Raw genomic sequence first — 17,881 nt, forward strand, 5'->3', positions numbered from 1 at the left:
ACTTGGCAAACCCGCATCAAGCTCATCCTGATGAAGAAGGGTCTCTGGGCCATCACAAATGGAAAAGAGAAGAAACCTCGGGACGCGGACCTTGCAACTACTTGGCAAAAGAATGATGATAGAGCTCAGGCCATTATCAAACTGGAGCTAGACGACAGTTATATCCATCATGTGGATAACTGTGAGACCTCACAGGATACATGGAAAAGACTTGACACCCTGTTCGGTGCACAATCTAAATCATCAAAGTATGGTCTCCTAATTGAATTCTTCAGGCTTGAAATGAAGTCCAGCACATCACTTGCCACACATCTTAATTACATGGAAGGACTCCTAACCCAACTTGCAGGAATCAACATTAAAATGGATGAAGATGTTTGCATCGGTGTTCTACTTAAGAGCTTGCCTCCTGAATATAATAATGTATCAACAACTTTAATCAACATGCCAAATCCTGAACTTGTTGATATCCAGGCATCACTGTTAGAAGAAGAAAATAAGCTAAAAACTAAAGAAGAACCAAGTACCTCTAGAGATGAGCATGCATTATATGTCGGCAACAGGTACAAAGGCAAGAAGGATCAGCTCTTTTGTGACTTCTGCAAAAGGACCGGACACACCGAGAAGTTCTGCCACGCAAGAAAGAGATCCCAAAAGGCCTATCTAGTCGCAGTCAAAGAAGAAGAAGAAAATGGAGCAAAGGAAGAAGAAGATGAAGATGAAGACCACCAGGATCGGAAGGACAAGACTCATCAGTCCTTGTACTCTCATAATTCTGATAGACTGTTTTAATAGCCTTGTATTTTCCTTGCCCTAATGCTTCCTGCCATAAGCTTTGTAAACTCCTTATGTAACTTGGCATTACAGTCCCTGTACACTTTGTGAGGCCCCTGTTACATCCTCTGGATGTCCACCATGTTTATGGTACCCACACTTAGCTTTTTCTGCAACAGCCTCTGGTGTTTTGCCATGTCTGTGGTATGCCCACACTTTGCAGGTGGTTCTCACTACAGCCTCTACACACTTTGTGCCTTTTCCAGTTGTGATTGAGGAGGGGTGTTGAGAATCAGCAATCACACTCAAACAGCCTCTTTGTATGGAGTCTCAGGGTCAAGGATATGCAGGCTAACTTATCCCATATGCACAATGGTGCCTACTGCAGTTTCCTACTTTCCTATAAAGCATTGTACTTGCTTCCTTTCTTAATGCAATGATAGTACTCTATTCATTTCAGTAAAGTGTCAATGTCATTGTCCACATACACAAGATTGTGTTTATGAGTCCAAGTCTCAATCTTGGAACCTAATTCACTTGTGTAACAAACAACGTCCTTTCCATCATGAGTCTACACTTCTTTCTCCATCCTCCATAGCTTCCGGTTTTGCCATGCTCTAGATCCCGCATTTGTCACAGAGTTGACTTCAAACAAGGGGATAGCAAGCCTAAATCCATTTCAGCCAACATGAATCCTAAGTCTATTCCTATGGATCTTTACAAAGAAAGAAAGGAGAAAGGCTTATGTTTTAAGTGTGGGAAAAAGGATACACCTGATCATGCCTCAAAGTGTGTATAAAAAAATGTCAAACCCAAGCTTCAGAGTATGTTAGTCTTTGAGGATTTTGAAGATGAGGTGGATGAAGCTAATGCAATTGCACTTAATGCTAAAAATGAAGATCTTGAGGAAGAAGTTGGGCAAGAGTATTTCTATGATCCAGCCGACTCTTTTCCTTTTGATCCAGGTGGAAGTGTTTCTTTTGATCCAGGTGGGACTTGTCATGATATGAAGGAAAACATTTGTGGAAAGCCAGTGTTCATTCTGATAGACAGTGGGAGTACTCATAGTTTTGTGAATAAGTCCATGGACAAGCTGAATTGTATTTCCACAGATTTACAGCAGTCCATTAGAGTTCAAGTGGCCAATGGTGAAGAGGAAATCAGCACACAGATATGCCCACAGATTTCTTTACAACTGGCTGAAAATTTTGAAGCAAAAGTAATCCTGATCACTTTGGAAATGGGGCCTATAGACATTATACTCAGTTGTGATTGGTTGATGACATTAGGCAGGATCACTATGGATTTCTCATAGTTGTATATGGAGTTTATCTTCAATGGACAACTTATCTATTTACAGGGAATTCCTAGTAGATTAGATTTTTAGCTTATTACCATTTAACAACTCAAAAGGGAGTACAAGAGGTGCTCACAAATATTTTTTTTGCATTTGAATAAAGAGATGCAAGATCAGACCAATAATTTAGCAAACCATCCAGCCTTGACAGCTCTTCTTGAGGAGTATAGGGATTTGTTTGAGGTACCTACTTCATTGCCTCCCAAGAGAGTAGTAGATCACCCCATTGATTTGGAGCCCAACTCAAAGTCAATCAATAAGCCACCTTACAAATTATCAAAGTGTGAATGAGAGGAAGTAGCAAAGAAAATCCAGGAACTTCTTGAGATGGGATTCATTGAACCAAGTTCTTCACCTTATGCATCTCCAATTCTGTTATTCAAAAAGAAAGATGGATCTTTTAGAATGTGAATTGACTACAGGGATCTTAATAAGATCATAGTGAAGAACATGTATCCGATACCTAGGATTGATGATTTGCTCGATGAGCTCAAGGGGGATCGATTCTTTACAAAGATTGATTTGAGGTCAGGGTATCATCAGATTCACATGCAAGAGGTGATGAAGTCAAGACTACTTTCAGGACTGATCGTGGGCTCTATCATTTCTTACTGATGCCATTTGGGCTTACAAATTCTCTAGTTACCTTCCAAATCTTGATGAATAAGATTTTACAGCCTTTCCTCTTTCAGTTTGTCTTGGTGTTCTTTGATGACATTCTGATCTACAGTAAGACTTTACAGGATCACTTGGCACATATGAGGAGGGTTTTTGATGTATTGAGACATCACAAGCTTAAGAGAAGAAGTGTTCTTTCATGCAAACTGAAGTGGAATACTTGGGACATATTGTCAGTGAAAAAGGAATACATGCTTATCCCAAGAAGGTGCAATGTATAAAAGATTGGCCAACACCTACTACTACTACCTCTCTTAGAGGATTCCTTGGTTTATCTTCATTGTATCTCCGATTCATTAAGCATTATGTGGCCATTGCATCGCCTTTGACTGATAGGTTGAAGAAGGAGGCTTTGTTTTGGGATGCTCTTGCAGATAGCAGCTTCAACCAGTTAAAGGGAGTCCTTACACCTGCTCTTATCTTAGTGTGCCCGGACTTTTCCAAAGAATTTACTATATAGTGTGATGCTAGTGGCCATGGCATTGGGGCTGTTTTGCTACAGGAGCATGGAGTGATTGCCTTTGAGAGCCATAAGCTTACATATAAAGAAATGGCCATGAATGTTTATGACCGGGAGATGTTGGCTATCTTGCATGCAATTAAGAAGTGGCACCATTACTTGTATGGAAACCGATTCAGAGTACACAGTGATCACAAGGTACTTAAGTATTTCCTTACTCAGTCCAATCTTACTCCTAAGCAACGTTGTTGGGTAGCTACATTAGACAATTATGATTTTGACATCACTCATACAAGTGGCAAAGATAATATAGTGGTTGATTCTCTTTCTCGTATGTGAACTTGCAAAGTTTCAGCTATGACATAATTGCATAATGATTGGATTGAAGAATTACAGGAGGCTTATCTTTTAGATGAAGAATTCAGCCATATTTTTGAGAAATTATAGCAAGGTCTTATGGAAGAAAACTCGCATTATCAATTCAAAAACGGCCTTATTTGGTTGAAAGGCAAGCTTGTTATTCCTTCTACCTCTTCTTTTACACAAAAAATTATGGAGGAACTACATTCTTCGCCTCTAGTTGGACATTTAGGAGTTTTCAAGACCTATGATAGGATCAAAAAAAGTTTCTATTGGAAAGGACTGTGGAAAGATGTCAAGGACTTTGTCATGAAGTGTATGCATTGTCAGCAAAATAAGGACAGCACCCATAAGCCATGAGGTTTGTTATAGCCATTACCTATTCCTACAGAAAAATGGACTCATATTACTATGGATTTTATTACTGGCTTGCCTACTACCAAGAAGGGATGGAATAGTATATATGTAGTGGTAGACAGACTCACCAAGGCAGCCCATTTTATTCCAACCAAGATTCAAGGAGGGAGAGAGAAAGAGAGGGGGAGGGAGAGGAAAAGAGAGAAAAAATATTAAACATAATAGGGAAAGAGAGAAAGAGAGGGAGAGGGTAAGGGTGAGGGAGGGAGAGGAAATGAGAGAGGGAGAGGAAGAGAGAAAAGGAAATGAGAGAGGGAGAGGAGAGAGAAAAAGAGAGAAAAAACATTAAACCTAATAGGGAAAGAGAGAAAGAGAGGGTGAGGGTGAGGGAGGGAGAGGAAATGAGAGAGGGAGAGAAAGAGAGAAAAGGAAGAGGAAATGAGAGAGGCAGAGGAGAGAGACAAAAGAGGGTGAGGAAGGGAGAGGAAATGAGAGAGGGAGAGAAAGAGAGAAAAGGAAATGAGAGAGAGAGAGGAGAGAGAAAAAGAGAGAAAAAACATTAAACCTGATAGGGAAAGAGAGAAAGAGAGGGATAGGGTGAGGGAGGGAGAGGAAATGAGAGAGGGAGAGGAAGAGAGAAAAGGAAATTAATTATTGTTTGTTGTTGTTGTAGTAGTACTAGTAGTTTTTTTTTCTTTTCTTGTTTATTGTAGTAGTAGTAGTAGTAGTAGTTTTTTCTTCTTTTCTTGTTTATTGTAGTAGTAGTAGTAGTAGTAGTTGTTGTTGTTGTTGTTTTTTTTTTTTTTCTTATTCTTTTCTTGTATATTATAGTGGTCATAGTCATGGTAGTGGTAGTTGTAGTGGTAGATGTGGTGGTCGTAGTCGTGGTCCTAGTCATGGTAGTGGTAGTGTAGTCATGGTCATGGTCATGGTCAGGGTCGTGGTCAGGGTTGTAGTCGTAGTCATGGTTGTTGGTCATTGTAGTCGTAGTCATAGTCGTGGTCGTGGTCATGGTCGTGGTTGTAGTCGTAGTTGTAGTCATAATCGTGGCCGTAGTCGTAGTCATAGTCGTAGTCATAGTCGTGGTCATGGTCATGGTTGTGGTCGTGGTCGTGGTCGTAGTTGTGGTCGTGGTCGTCGTAGTCGTAGTTGTAGTCGTGGTCATGGTCATGGTCGTAGTCATAGTCGTAGTCATGGTCGTGGTCGTGGTCATGGTCCTGGTCGTAGTCGTGGTTGTAGTCATAGTCGTAGTCGTAGTTGTAGTCGTAGTCATAGTCGTGGTCGTAGTCGTAATCATAGTCGTAGTCGTAGTTATGGTCATGGTCATGGTCGTGGTGGTAGTCGTAGTCGTGGTCGTGGCGTAGTCATAGTCGTAGTCATGGTTGTGGTTGTGGTCATGGTCATGGTCGTGGTCGTAGTCGTGGTCGTGGTCGTGCTCGTGGTTGTCGTAGTCGTAGTCGTGGTCCTGGTCATAGTCATAGTCATAGTCATAGTCGTAATCGTGGTCGTGATAGTGGTCGTTGTAATTGTGGTCGTGGTTGTGGTCATAATCATAGTCGTAATCGTGGTCGTTGTAGTCGTAGTCATGGTCCTGGTCATGGTCCTGGTCATGGTTGTAGTCGTAGTTGTGGTCGTGGTCGTGGTCATGATCGTAGTCATAGTTGTAGTCATGGTCATGGTCGTCATAGTCGTAGTCGTGGTCGTGGTCGCGTCGTTGCAGTCATAGTCGCAGTCATGGTTGTGGTCGTCATAGTTGTAGTCGCAATCATGGTCGTGGTCGTCATAGTTGTAGTCGTAGTTGTGGTTGTGGTCATGGTCGTGGTCATGGTCATAGTCGTAGTCATAGTTGTGGTCGTGGTCTTCATCGTAGTCATAGTTGTGATCATTAAAGAAAATGAGAGAGGGGGAGGAAGAGAAAAAAGAAGAAGGAACGAGAGAGTCTTTACATACGTTAATTTTTGCTGAGTTACAAGAGAAGAAATCCCTTCTCAAACAATTTAAGAAAGAAAAAAAGAATGATAACAAAAACAAATTGTTTGCAGTAACGTGGACAAAATGGAAATGTAATGAACGAGGATCACGAGAGCATGGCATGGGAACATACCAATCACACTGATGGTATATAAGGTGTAAGAGGATATTTTGAGGCATGATAGAAATTATCAAGAAACTCTCTTTTCACCTTCTCAAGCTTCCATGGCTTCTTCTTCTTCTTCCTCTCTCCCTCTTTCTCTCTCTTCTTCTTGCCTTTCTCTCTCCTCTCCCCCTTCTTTTGTTGTCCTTCTCCCTCTCCTTCCCCTTAGTTAGGACAATTAGGTTTCTTTCATTACAAGTGGTATTAGAGCTCTGTCCTTGATCCTTCTCTTTCCCCATAGATTTAAGGCTCTCACAATTTCCCACAATTAGAAAACTTCAGTTACATCTCTTTCATAGGTACACAGGAGTACTCAGGTAGGCTGTCAGCCCTCTTGAAGATTGTGGCAGCCTTTCTTGGAGCTTTCCCAAGAACCATGGACAAATATAGAGGCGGGTAGAAAAATTTGACACGTCGTCACTAATTTTCATGCAAGTTTTTAGGGTTTTGGGCAAAAAGTAGGGTAGCACAGTTAGAGAAGGCCAAAAACTCAATTACTTTTCAAGAAGACCTTCTCTCTCCTCTTTTCCTCAAGCTGCTATGGAAGCCCCAGCCCAAGAACCTCAGAAATCTTGCCTCCCTCCCTCTTCCTCAACAAGAATGGCTTGTCCCAAGGCTTTCCCCTCAGCTGGAGCATCACATTGAGCAGCAGCAACCCTGATCTACCCTGCCTGTAGCCCCCAGGAGCAGCCTTGAAATTTGTGGTGCAAAAAGCGGGCTGCTTCCTGGCCTGCTGAAAAGCCCCCCCATCCCTCCTCTCCTTCTTGGCCTCACTCCTGGCTCTTGGCAACCTTCTTGGGCAGCATTCTTGGTCCCCGGGAGTCCCTCTTCAACCTAGCTCAAGATTTCGGCCATCAAGAAGCACGGGACGAAGATTACAAGAAAGATTTGAAGGCATGCACTTGTGGGCAGCCATGGCTATGGAGTAGAACTTCAATTTCAGCAAGAACTCTTCATGGGAAGGTCCTGAGCCATCTTGCCCCAAGCTTGACTTCACCCTTTCTTGATGGAGCACAACCATGTTGGAGCTATGGAGCATGCGGGATCAAAGTGGAGCTCTCATGAAGGACTGAGGTGGCATTAGTGGCTGCCTTCTTCTCCAAAAGACTCAAGGTAACTGATTCTTGGCTCTCATGCTGGGTGTTTAATTAATAAATATCTGCCATGTATATTCCAGGTGAGGAAAAGCCCGATACCAGGCAAGGTGGCAAGAAAAAAGAGAGGTGACCCCCCTTGCCATCAAAGACCTTGAAGGGGTGCACAACCCAGCTCGGGGGAAACTTTTCCCACCTCCCGGTGATCCGGGGCCCAAAGAATTATTGCAGGTGTAGGTACATTTGATGGAATAGCCCGAACCCTGATCACTTGAGCCTACAAGCCCCTACATGCATTGGTAATGCCACGAACCACTTGGTAATGTATGGTGGATGCAATGCAAGAAGGGCAGGGTATGCAATTATGGAATTGGTTTCAGCAATGAAATATGGATGCAAAGGATATATGGCTTTATGGGGCATTGAGAGCCACCGTTGAGGCCGTGGATGTCTGGGATAAGACCCTCACCATTCGGATAGACTATGCTCCTTGAGGGAGTCTTTGCAGGGTATTGCAGACAACTAGTCCTACACAGTCAGCCCGCAAAAGTTGATTATAGCAAAGCCTTCTTGTGTGATTGAGTGCAGGGTCTATAGCTTGATTTGAAGAGGCATCTTTCCCTTCGATTTGAACTAAAAACCTCCCCATTCCGGCTTACGGTTTGGGAGATACACTCAGTTTTGTGCTCAGAGGTACTATGGGACAGGCAACAGTCCTACACAGTTAGCCCACAAAAGTTGATTGTGGGATTGAGCGCGGCCTCTATAGCTTGATTCAAAGAGGGAAGCTTCCCCTTAAATTTGAACTAAAAACCTCCCCATTATGCCCTATGGTTTGGGAGATACACTCAGTTTTGTGCCCAGAGGTATTGTGGGACAGGCAGTAGTCCTACACAGTTAGCCCACAAAAAGTGATTACAACAAAGCCCTGATCATTTACTGTCGGAGATATTTTTACATAGCCTCGTAGAGGGGATCAAGAGATTTTATTTGAATCAGAAATTTTGGTGATCAGAGTTCGCTAGCTCAAGTTATCGTCATTTTTGTAACAAGGGGTTTGGTGGAGTGCACTTGAGATGGCAGGCCACAAGGGTAAAGCAAAGGCCCAGGAGGAATTTCAGCGTGAAATAAGGGACTCTCGTGCCTCAATGAATGATCCTAGCTCAGCCCAGGAGGATCGTGAAGACATGTTTGAAGAGGGTGCCCCCAAGATAGACCGCTTATCTCTGCTCAACCAAACCTTATGCCAACATGAGACCCATCATGCTGAACGACATCGAAAGATGGAGCAACGCCACAGGGAGATGGAAACCCGCCAAGATCACCGTCATTCTGAGATGATGGCTAAGATGGACTTATTCATAGAGCACATGGGCGCCCTCATACTCGCCATTGCCCCCCCCTCGGATCGACCCAAGGAGTATGTCCCTCCCCGTGAGGCTAACCGCCCTTTCCCCTTGGACACCGGGCGTAGCCCACAAGGTCTCGGTGGTACCCATGGCATTCCCCATAGCACTTATGAGATGGGTGAGCCCTCCACTCAACATGATGAGCCCCTCTTTCCCTCCCCTGTTACGAATCCTTCAAGCCCATCATTGGCACCCCAACTCCCCCGTAATGGAAGCTACTTACACACTTAAGGGAATGGCTCCAATGCAAATCTTGGGCAGCATGGAATGCACAGAGTGCATGGGCAACATGCATATGGCAATGGGCAGCATGCACATGGAAATGGGAAGCATGCACATGGCAATGGGCAGCATGCATATGGTAATGGGTAGCATGGACATTTTGGATAGCAAGGTCCTAATGGGCAATTTGGTCCTCATGTAATGCACGGGCAGCATGGCCCCCATGGGAATTTTGGACAGCAAGGCATGTATGGGCAGCATGTAGCACATGGCATTCATGGGCAGCCAGGCCCAAATGAGCTGTGTGACAAGATTGTGTTTACTACATTCAATGGGTAGTCCTCATCCCCAGCTAAACTAGAGGAATGGACCTCTAAATTGGAAGCCTATTTTCTCATCTACCCTCATATCGATGAGGCAAAGATCAATTTTTCCTCCCTTCATTTAGAAGGTTTTGCCCACACATGGTGGAGATTCGTTCAAAGAGAAAATCAGTAGTTTCGTGATTGTAATATTTCTGCTGAAAATATTACGAGCCCTGTGATTCTCATGCAATGACAATTCTGGCATTGAAGATACGGATGGTGCAAACTTTAATGGTACACGACAACATGACCCTCCACTGGCAAAAATCGAGACTAAGGTTTAAAGAAACCTACATGTCTACATATGAACCTCCTCTTGGGAGTAGGTCAAAAGGATAATTGATAGATTTATGCAAATTTTTTTAATTAATCCTTCTTTCCCCCTCGCCGAAGGCTGTGCTACAGGTGAGGGAGTAAGATGCTAATGAGTAAGTGTGGTTGCTGGACGACATGGGGGGGGGATCAGCATGCATCAGGCCGCGTGGGGGGGGGGGGGAGAAGAAAGGGTAGAGAGGGCGTGAAAAAAACGGGAGCGCATGAAGACTGCGCCAGCTATGCCGATCAGGGAGTTGTGAGGCTGAAGGAGTTCGTGAGGAAGAGAGGAAGTCGCCAAAGCCGCCGCCTGGGTTCCATGTTGTCGCCGCTTGTAACGTGACGCCCCAACTGCCAAAGTGGCTGTCTTCATCCCTCTCCTCCACATGGTCTTCATCACGTTCCCCTAGAAGCTTCCTGGAAGCTTCTAAGGGGGCTCTCTAAGCCCCCTTTCTCATTGAAATTCCCACGCAAGTCCTTTTAACCCTCGGGTTTCTTTAAAATCCCTTTTCTATTGCCCCTTCTCAAGCGGACTTTTTATCCTCGAGAATTAAACCCTTTTCCCCCTTGCATCCCCCATAAAGCTCACATTAGCCAGGTTTTTAAGCCCTTTTCATAGCATCTCCACAAGGCTTTTTTTTCCTTTTAAAGCCTCCCATTTAAATCCCCACACAAGTTCATTTTAAACCCTTCCCACACAAGTCTTTTAAATCCATTGTATCCCTTTTCGAGAAGGCCCTATTATATCTAGAATTTCCAAGTCCCCTTTCCCTTACATTCCCCAAAAGCCATTTTGCTGGTTGTAAAGTCCTTCCCGTGGACTCACATAAAGCCATATTAGCCGGGTTCTAACCCCTTTCCCATTTCAACTCCCACAAGTCGTTTTACCCCGCGGTTTTTCTTAAGCCCCCTTTTCATGAAGATCAATTGTATTCCCGGAACTTCTACGAAAAGAAGGGGTGTTCATAAGTTCCCATTTCCAAAGCCCAAATTCCGCAAGAAGGTGCATTGGTCAAGGAAGCCCTATTTCAAAAAGGGAATTGCGTGTGCGAGGGAGATGGACCAAGATCATAAGTTTCCGGCCAAAGTAAGAAGGTCGAATTCTCGATGGCCCCTAAAAAGGCACAAGACGCAATTGTAGGAGGATCATCTCCTAACACTCATGTGGAAATTTCACCGAATCCACAAGTCCAAGTTTTCTTCCTAATTTTGGTTTACGTCGAAATATCACAATTATGCATGGATAATTTAAGGAATTAGGATGCACTTTTGGCTATTTTAAAGGAAATAACTTAGAATCGAAGGTTTGGTCATTTGTATTTTTCAAAGAAATGACTGAAAGAAGGACATAAGACATCTATGCATTCTTAGCAAAAAAAATTTATGCATTGCAAAGTAACGAATTTAGATCAACTAATGACCATCATTTCAAAGTTGAAATTATTGTAGTACACTTCGATTATGCATGGAAAGATTAAATTGCCTGTCACATTATTAGACATCTCTTCTTCGCAATGATTCATTAAAGAAGGTTGCTAACAACAGTAGGAAATTGCAAGGGTTGAAAATGATTCTAGGGCTGCATGAAGTAGATTAAACTCTAGGCAATTGGCATAAATCTTGTTCAACTGCGTAGTTGTTAGAAAAGGCTGCATAGTTCAAACATAAAACCCTAAAGCTTAGTAGTTTGAATCTTGAATGCATGTTCTAGAAGGATCAATAGAAATTATGCCGTAACTTAGCATATGCTTTGATCTTAACCAGAAATGATAGGGTTTGTAAATCTAATCATACGTAGGCAATGAATCATGTGATTAGGAGAAAGGCATCGTAAATATCTTCAAGAATAGACAAGTAAATTGGTTTACCCTAAACACCTAAACCGCGAAGGACTCGCTTAGGAATGGTTAAATCGATGCAACATATCCCAAGTGCTAACTAGGATTAAGCACATTGAGGACGTGACCTAGTTGCATTTATTGCCAAGTTGAAACTCTCATACCCTAAAGACTTGCCCACATTCACAAAATGTAGGGACAATAGGACATGCTCGCAAGAAACAATCTGGGGTTTCTACCCAAAGGATCACTCGCTAAAAAGATGAAACTCGGTTTGAATTGAAACCCTAGGACTAATAATGTCGGCCTAGTGTATTCAAGAACAGATTGGTTATGAAGACACCCTAACCTTGTTTCCTATCTAATCATGATTCCGTGATTAGAAGACGTTGTTCGATGGGTAAAATAGTCCCATGGATTAGACGCGGCACTTGTGCAACAAGTTGCAGAGTCCCATGGTCTTATGGTTTGACCACAAGAGAATGGCCAATTCCTCGAAATAAGATTGGCAGATTCTTGTGCAAGTTTATCTTGCAAGAGGATGAGTAGCCGTCATGATATAGTACCTTTCTTGGGAAAAGTGACCAAGATAAGGGGATTAGATATTTGCTTAGAAGCAAAGGACCAATCAATAATTTGGAGCAACATATTTTTTGTTAACAGAACTTAAGGTATTGGTTAAGTTGGGATAATAGGGTACGTCCCTAACCCAAGGACATAAGGGTTAACAAACAAACCCTTAGGGATCTTGCCAAGTCGCAATTGATCCCGGATCGAATGCTGGATGCATTCAGAGAGAAAGATTCACTCCTTAGCAGTTAGCCAAATAACAACCACCGGAAATGATTGTGCTTGTAACAGTTTAGAGAGCATTGTTTGCTTTGTTTGATCAAGGAATTAAAGGATGAAAATATATCTAATGCTTCAGGTTGAAGGCCTAAAGGGAGAGGCAGTCTCAATGACCCCCTATTGTCTGCCTGATCCTAACCAAGGGGGTTGTTAACCGCGCCGGGTAGGTGGACTGAACCCGCCGCGAGAGGTTGCTCCATTGAGCGCTACTTGGAGCAAGAGGACGCTTAGGTGCCAGGGGGGCTCTGGTTGTAAATCCCTCGCCTTTCGGGCCATGCACAAGAGGCCAACGTGACTCGAGATTGGATCTCGAGGCCCGCATACTAGTCTACGGGCGGAATCTTGGATTAGTAATCCCTGTGGATTGCTGGATAGCCTTCGGGCGGATTATGGATAAGCCTACGGGCTAAACTTTATAAATGTTTTCCAAAGATAAATATGATAAGCTGTTGAAAAGGAACTTGTTTGGCATTGCTTTTCTATGTCAAGTGCTATGATTACGTGAAGGAACCGGTGCCTAACGGGCTAATTAAGGAAGCTGTTTGATGCATGTCCAACTAAAAATGTGGTAGGTAATTAAACAACTAAAACAACTTGAGGAAAGTGCGGTGGATGTGGCCATGGGTCCGTCCTATGCACGGGTGGTTCCGGTTGGCCAAGAACTTTTCTCAATCATAATGGACAGCAAGGAGATCGTTTCAAGGGAACCAACGAAGGATTTGTTACAGTTGGTATCAGAGCAAGAACCAACGAAGGATTTGTTTTTTTAAAGAAATCTTAATAAGAACAAGTAAAGCAAATGTTGCTATTCCGAACATTTCCTTACTTTTGATGCTATCTTGCAGAATTATGAAGGATGGAACAGGTTCTTAGTGTTCCGAGTCATGTTTATGACCACGATGCATTCCCCATATTATCAACAAAGGGTTGAAATGATGAACATCCTAGATCGTATCTATAATCCATCGCCTCTGTACGTGAAATGGAGATGGATGGGGGGTTTGAGGGGTCTATTACATTGCTACCCCCCACCGACTTGCGTACCTTCGAATCAACTTGAAAAGAATCAAGTGGATGGAGGACTTAAAGATCATGAAGCTGTTTGTCTTTATTGAGGCTCACGCAAACGTGACCCTACATGTCGGAGGTCGAAGGGTTAATCAGAATAAGTATGTGTACGGGGAAGTGATTTGAGTAATCCCTGCCGACTGAATCAAGGTGTTGGGACATCATGAGAAGAACGGATATCAAAGAAAAAGATACCCTTATCTTCCAATGACCTATCGATTCCTGAAAATCGATGACCCCAATCCGTACTACTACTCAGTTCCTGTAGCTAAATGCAACAACATCTTATTCTCCTCGAATTAATATATCAGCTTGTTCCATCGCCCAAGAATAATTGTACTCCGGAAGGGCTATGCCCATATGAATGAAATAAGTGTTCCTCTTAACAATGATTGTCTTGACTGTGAATATTATTAAAGAAGTAAAGTGACTTGGTCACTTGGCTAGAAGCTGAAGTAGATATGTAATGTAATGTGGAATTCTTACTAGGAGGGAAAGTCGACTTCGGTTAGAATTCAGGGTCATGAATCTAGGTATCCATGAGTGTTTACTTAGAATGGATTGGCTTAAACCTAATAATGCCCACATTCATTGTGGTAAGGGCCAAATTTCCTTTCGAAACTCTGAAGGGGAATTGGTCACAACTCAAGGTGAGGTTGGGAAGCAAAAAATTCAATTGGCCAAAGCATCTCAAATTATAAAGGGAGTCAGAAAGGGACTACCTGTCTACATGATTAAGCTCAATAAGTTAGATCAGAAATAGGAGTTTAGTGAAGGACCTTCATGGCTAAAGGAATACGCAGATGTATTTCTTGAAGAGTTAACAGAACTCTAGCCTCCAAGAGAAGTGGATCATGAGATCAAGCTAGTGCCAAGAGCTGCGCCAATTGCAAAGAGAACTTATAGAATGTCCATCCCAAAAGCAATTGAGCTAAAGGAACAACTCAAGCAACTGCTAGATCAGGGCTACATCCGTCCTAGCAGTTCACCATGGGGAGGTCCAGTACTGTTCTAGAAAAAGAAAGATGGAACGCTTCAACTGTGTATTGATTACAGAGGGTTGAATCAATCAACTGTTGAGAACAAGTACCCTATTCCTAGAATAGATGAGCTTCTTGATCGTCTTCAGGGTACGAAGATCTTCTCCAAGATTGATCTCAGGTCTGGTTACTATCAGATAAGAATCAAGGAAGAAGATATCCCAAATACGGCCTTCAACACAAGATATGGACACTTTGAGTTTCTAGTTATGTCATTCGGGCTTACAAATGCGCCTGCCACCTTCAACAGGATGGCCATATCTTGATGACTTCGTACTCGTCTTCTTTGATGACACTTTAGTCTATTCCAAACAGGAAGACGATCATGAACCACAACTTTGGATTGTCCTTGAGACAATGAGAGCACATAAGCTCTATGCTAAGATGAAGAAGTGTGCATTCTTCAAACGTTAGATTGAATATCTAGGATTCATCGTATCAGCAAAAGGAATCTCAGTGGATCCGGCCAAAGTCAGAGATGTTCTAGAATGGCCAATACCAACAATTGTCAAAGAAATACACAGTTTTCTTGGATTGACAGGATGGTATAGGGTCTTCATAAAAAACTATGCTTTGATTGCAGCACCTCTGACAGACTTACTAAAGAAGCAAACATCCATTGCATGGTCAACTGCCAAACAAACCAGCTTTGATAGATTGAAGAAAAGCTTGGTATCAACACCTATCCTAAAACTTCTAGACCTCAGTAAGGAGTTCGAGGTAGTAACTGATGCTAGCACGCTTGCCTTAGGATGTCTGCTCATGCAGGAAGGTCATCCTGTAGCATACTCTTCAAGGAAAATGAAGAGCCATGAGAAGAATTATGCTACCCATGATCTAGAACTGTTAGCTGTCATCCATGCTTTAAAGCTTTGGAGACACTACCTGTTGGGTAACAAGTTTACTCTAGTGATTGATCATAAAAGTCTCAAGTGGATCTTTACCTAGAACGAGCTCAACATGAGGCAACATCTTTGGATTGAAGTGCAAGAGGAGTATGATTTTGAAATCAAATATTCACCGGGAAAGGAGAATGTAGTTGCCAATGCACTCAGTCACAAGGCATTCCTTAATTCTCTAATCTTACAAAATCCATCAACAACTATATCTCTAGCCACAAATGTGTCCATGCCAAACACCCCAATACTTGAGCTAGCTAGAGAGGAAGCAAGCCATGATCCATCCTATCAAAAGATGCTAAGGGAGATCCCTATCAAGGATTAGGACCAAAAGCTACAAGCTAAGTATCATGAATTCTCTATCAATAGTGGACTGGTCTACTATAGAACGAGGTTATGTATACCGGCAAGCCAGTCACCTAAGCAGAAGATATTGTGGGAAGCTCATGATTCCCCTTTCTCAGGACATCCTGGCTATGCTAAGACTCTCAATGCAGTTAGAAAGAGCTACCATTGGGAAAGGCTTAAAGGTGACGTTCTCAAATATGTCACTGAGTGTTTGTCTCGTCAATGTATCAAAGCCGAACATGTCAAAATGCCAGGAAAGTTGCAACCACTCGACATTCCCCAAATGAAATGGGAATTCATCAGTATGGACTTTGTTGTTAGCCTACCCCAAGTTTAGGGAGGATAAAAATCCATCATGGTTGTGGTTGACATGCTTACTAAGGTTGCACACCTTATTCCAGTAAAGACAAACTATAAAGCCTCAGACATTGCAAGGTTGTTTATAAAGGAGATATTCAAGCTACATGGGTTACCCAGAAGAATCATTAGTGATCTGATTCTCTCTTCACATCACATTTCTGGAGAGCTATCTTCGAAGCCATTGGGACTCAACTCTATTTTAGCACAGCTTACCATCCCCAAACTGATGGCCAAATGGAGCGAGTCAATCAAGTTATTGAGGATAAGCTAAGGGCACACTACTGTCGTGAACCAAAAAGGTGGATTCAATATTTGTCTTTGGTGGAATTTTCCTACAATGCTTCTTACCAACAAAGCATTCAGATGACCCCTTTTCAAGCATTGTATGGTCATGACTGTCAAAGTTCCCTAAACTTCTCAGATCCAACCTTGACGGTTGAAGCTTCAAGGCAGATACTGGAAGAGATGGATGACCAAGTAAAGTCAATAAGACAAGACATCCAAGCCGCCAAGGATAGACAGAAGGCCTATGAGGATTTGAAGCATCAAGATAGAATCTTCGAGGAAGGAGACATGGTCTTCATTTGCGTACGCCCAAAGAAGAGTTCCCTATCCTTAGGAGATTGCAAGAAGCTATGCCCAAGGTATTGTGGACCATACGAGATCCTCAAGTGCCTAGGACCTAATGCTTATAGACCGCAACTCCCTGAGAGCCTAAAGATTCATAATGTATTTCATATTAGCCTATTGAAGAAGTATGTACCTAATCCTAGCCATGTACTTGATGACCAACAAGTGGTAATGCCTAGCCAAGGATTCCTTGAGCTACGGCCTGACAGGATCTTGTTGAGATATCGAGCTCCACTCGTGATATGCCAGGGTGACTGTTCTACATTTATGTCACCGACGTGTTAGTTGCAGATGCGGTTGGTACACCGCCCATGAATAATAGCTACATGATAGCTATCCTTATCTACTCTAGTTCGTGGCTCAGTTAGTACGCCACCTTAGTTAGTTGAGTTTGGTTTGAGACCCATATATAGGGTTCTTCTATTTCTTTGTATGAGAGTTCTTTTGGCTTACACAACTAAGAAGAGGAAAACTGTTTTCAGCCTCCACCCTTGTGTGTATTCCCCCATTGTGCAAGCAAGAAAGCTACAAGTGAGACTCCTTCCTTCTCTCCCACAATCTTGACATGGTATCAGAGCCTTGTTCGTGGTAAGGAGCTCAAGAAAGCAAGCCAAGCTCGCGGTGTTCTGGTAAGAGGAGCAGTGTTGCTTTCATTTTCTGTTTTGGGAGCAGATCTCTGCAGGTAGCACAGCCGGAAATTGCAAGAGTGCATTGTCTCAGGTTGAGACACCCTTCGCGGTGAAGCAAGAGGGCAGTATATGCTGCGGGGGTGGGCTTTAGCCCTTGGCGACCTTGTTTTTTTGATTTGAGGCCATTTTGGGGCCTGTTTTGTAGACGGAAGTTTTATGCACGCACTCAGGAAAAGGCTCAGTTTTATGCTGTGCAGCCACTGTTCTACAGGTCGGTGAAAAGTTACTGTAGAAATTGCATCGTATGCTTGTGCGCAGAGACATTGGGAGTTTCAGAATCATCCTTGGTTCCTGTTTATGCAAAATCGTCACTAGGAAGTGACTATGTGGTCAAATACCACTTTCGCCAGTTTTGCAGATTTGCCCTTGTGAGGGTGAAGCTGAGTTTTTGCAGTGACAGAATTTTTTGCAGTGTTCTGTAATGGCGTTTGATTCTCTTTCACAGATTGTAACTGAAAAGCTTGACAAGAACAACTTCCAGGCATGGAAGTTTAGAATGACGAATTTCCTTATGGGAAAAGGATATTGGGAATTTGTTGCAGGAAATGAAGAAGAACCAGTTCTTCCTGATGTTCCCAATCAACAGCAAATGCAGGCATTCAAAGCATGGCATGAGAGAGCCAGGAAAGTTATGTACT

This window comes from Lygodium microphyllum, chromosome 12 (assembly GCF_053477565.2).
Source record: "Lygodium microphyllum isolate KBCC chromosome 12, Lygodium_microphyllum_v1.1.10, whole genome shotgun sequence".
NCBI lineage: Eukaryota > Viridiplantae > Streptophyta > Polypodiopsida > Schizaeales > Lygodiaceae > Lygodium > Lygodium microphyllum.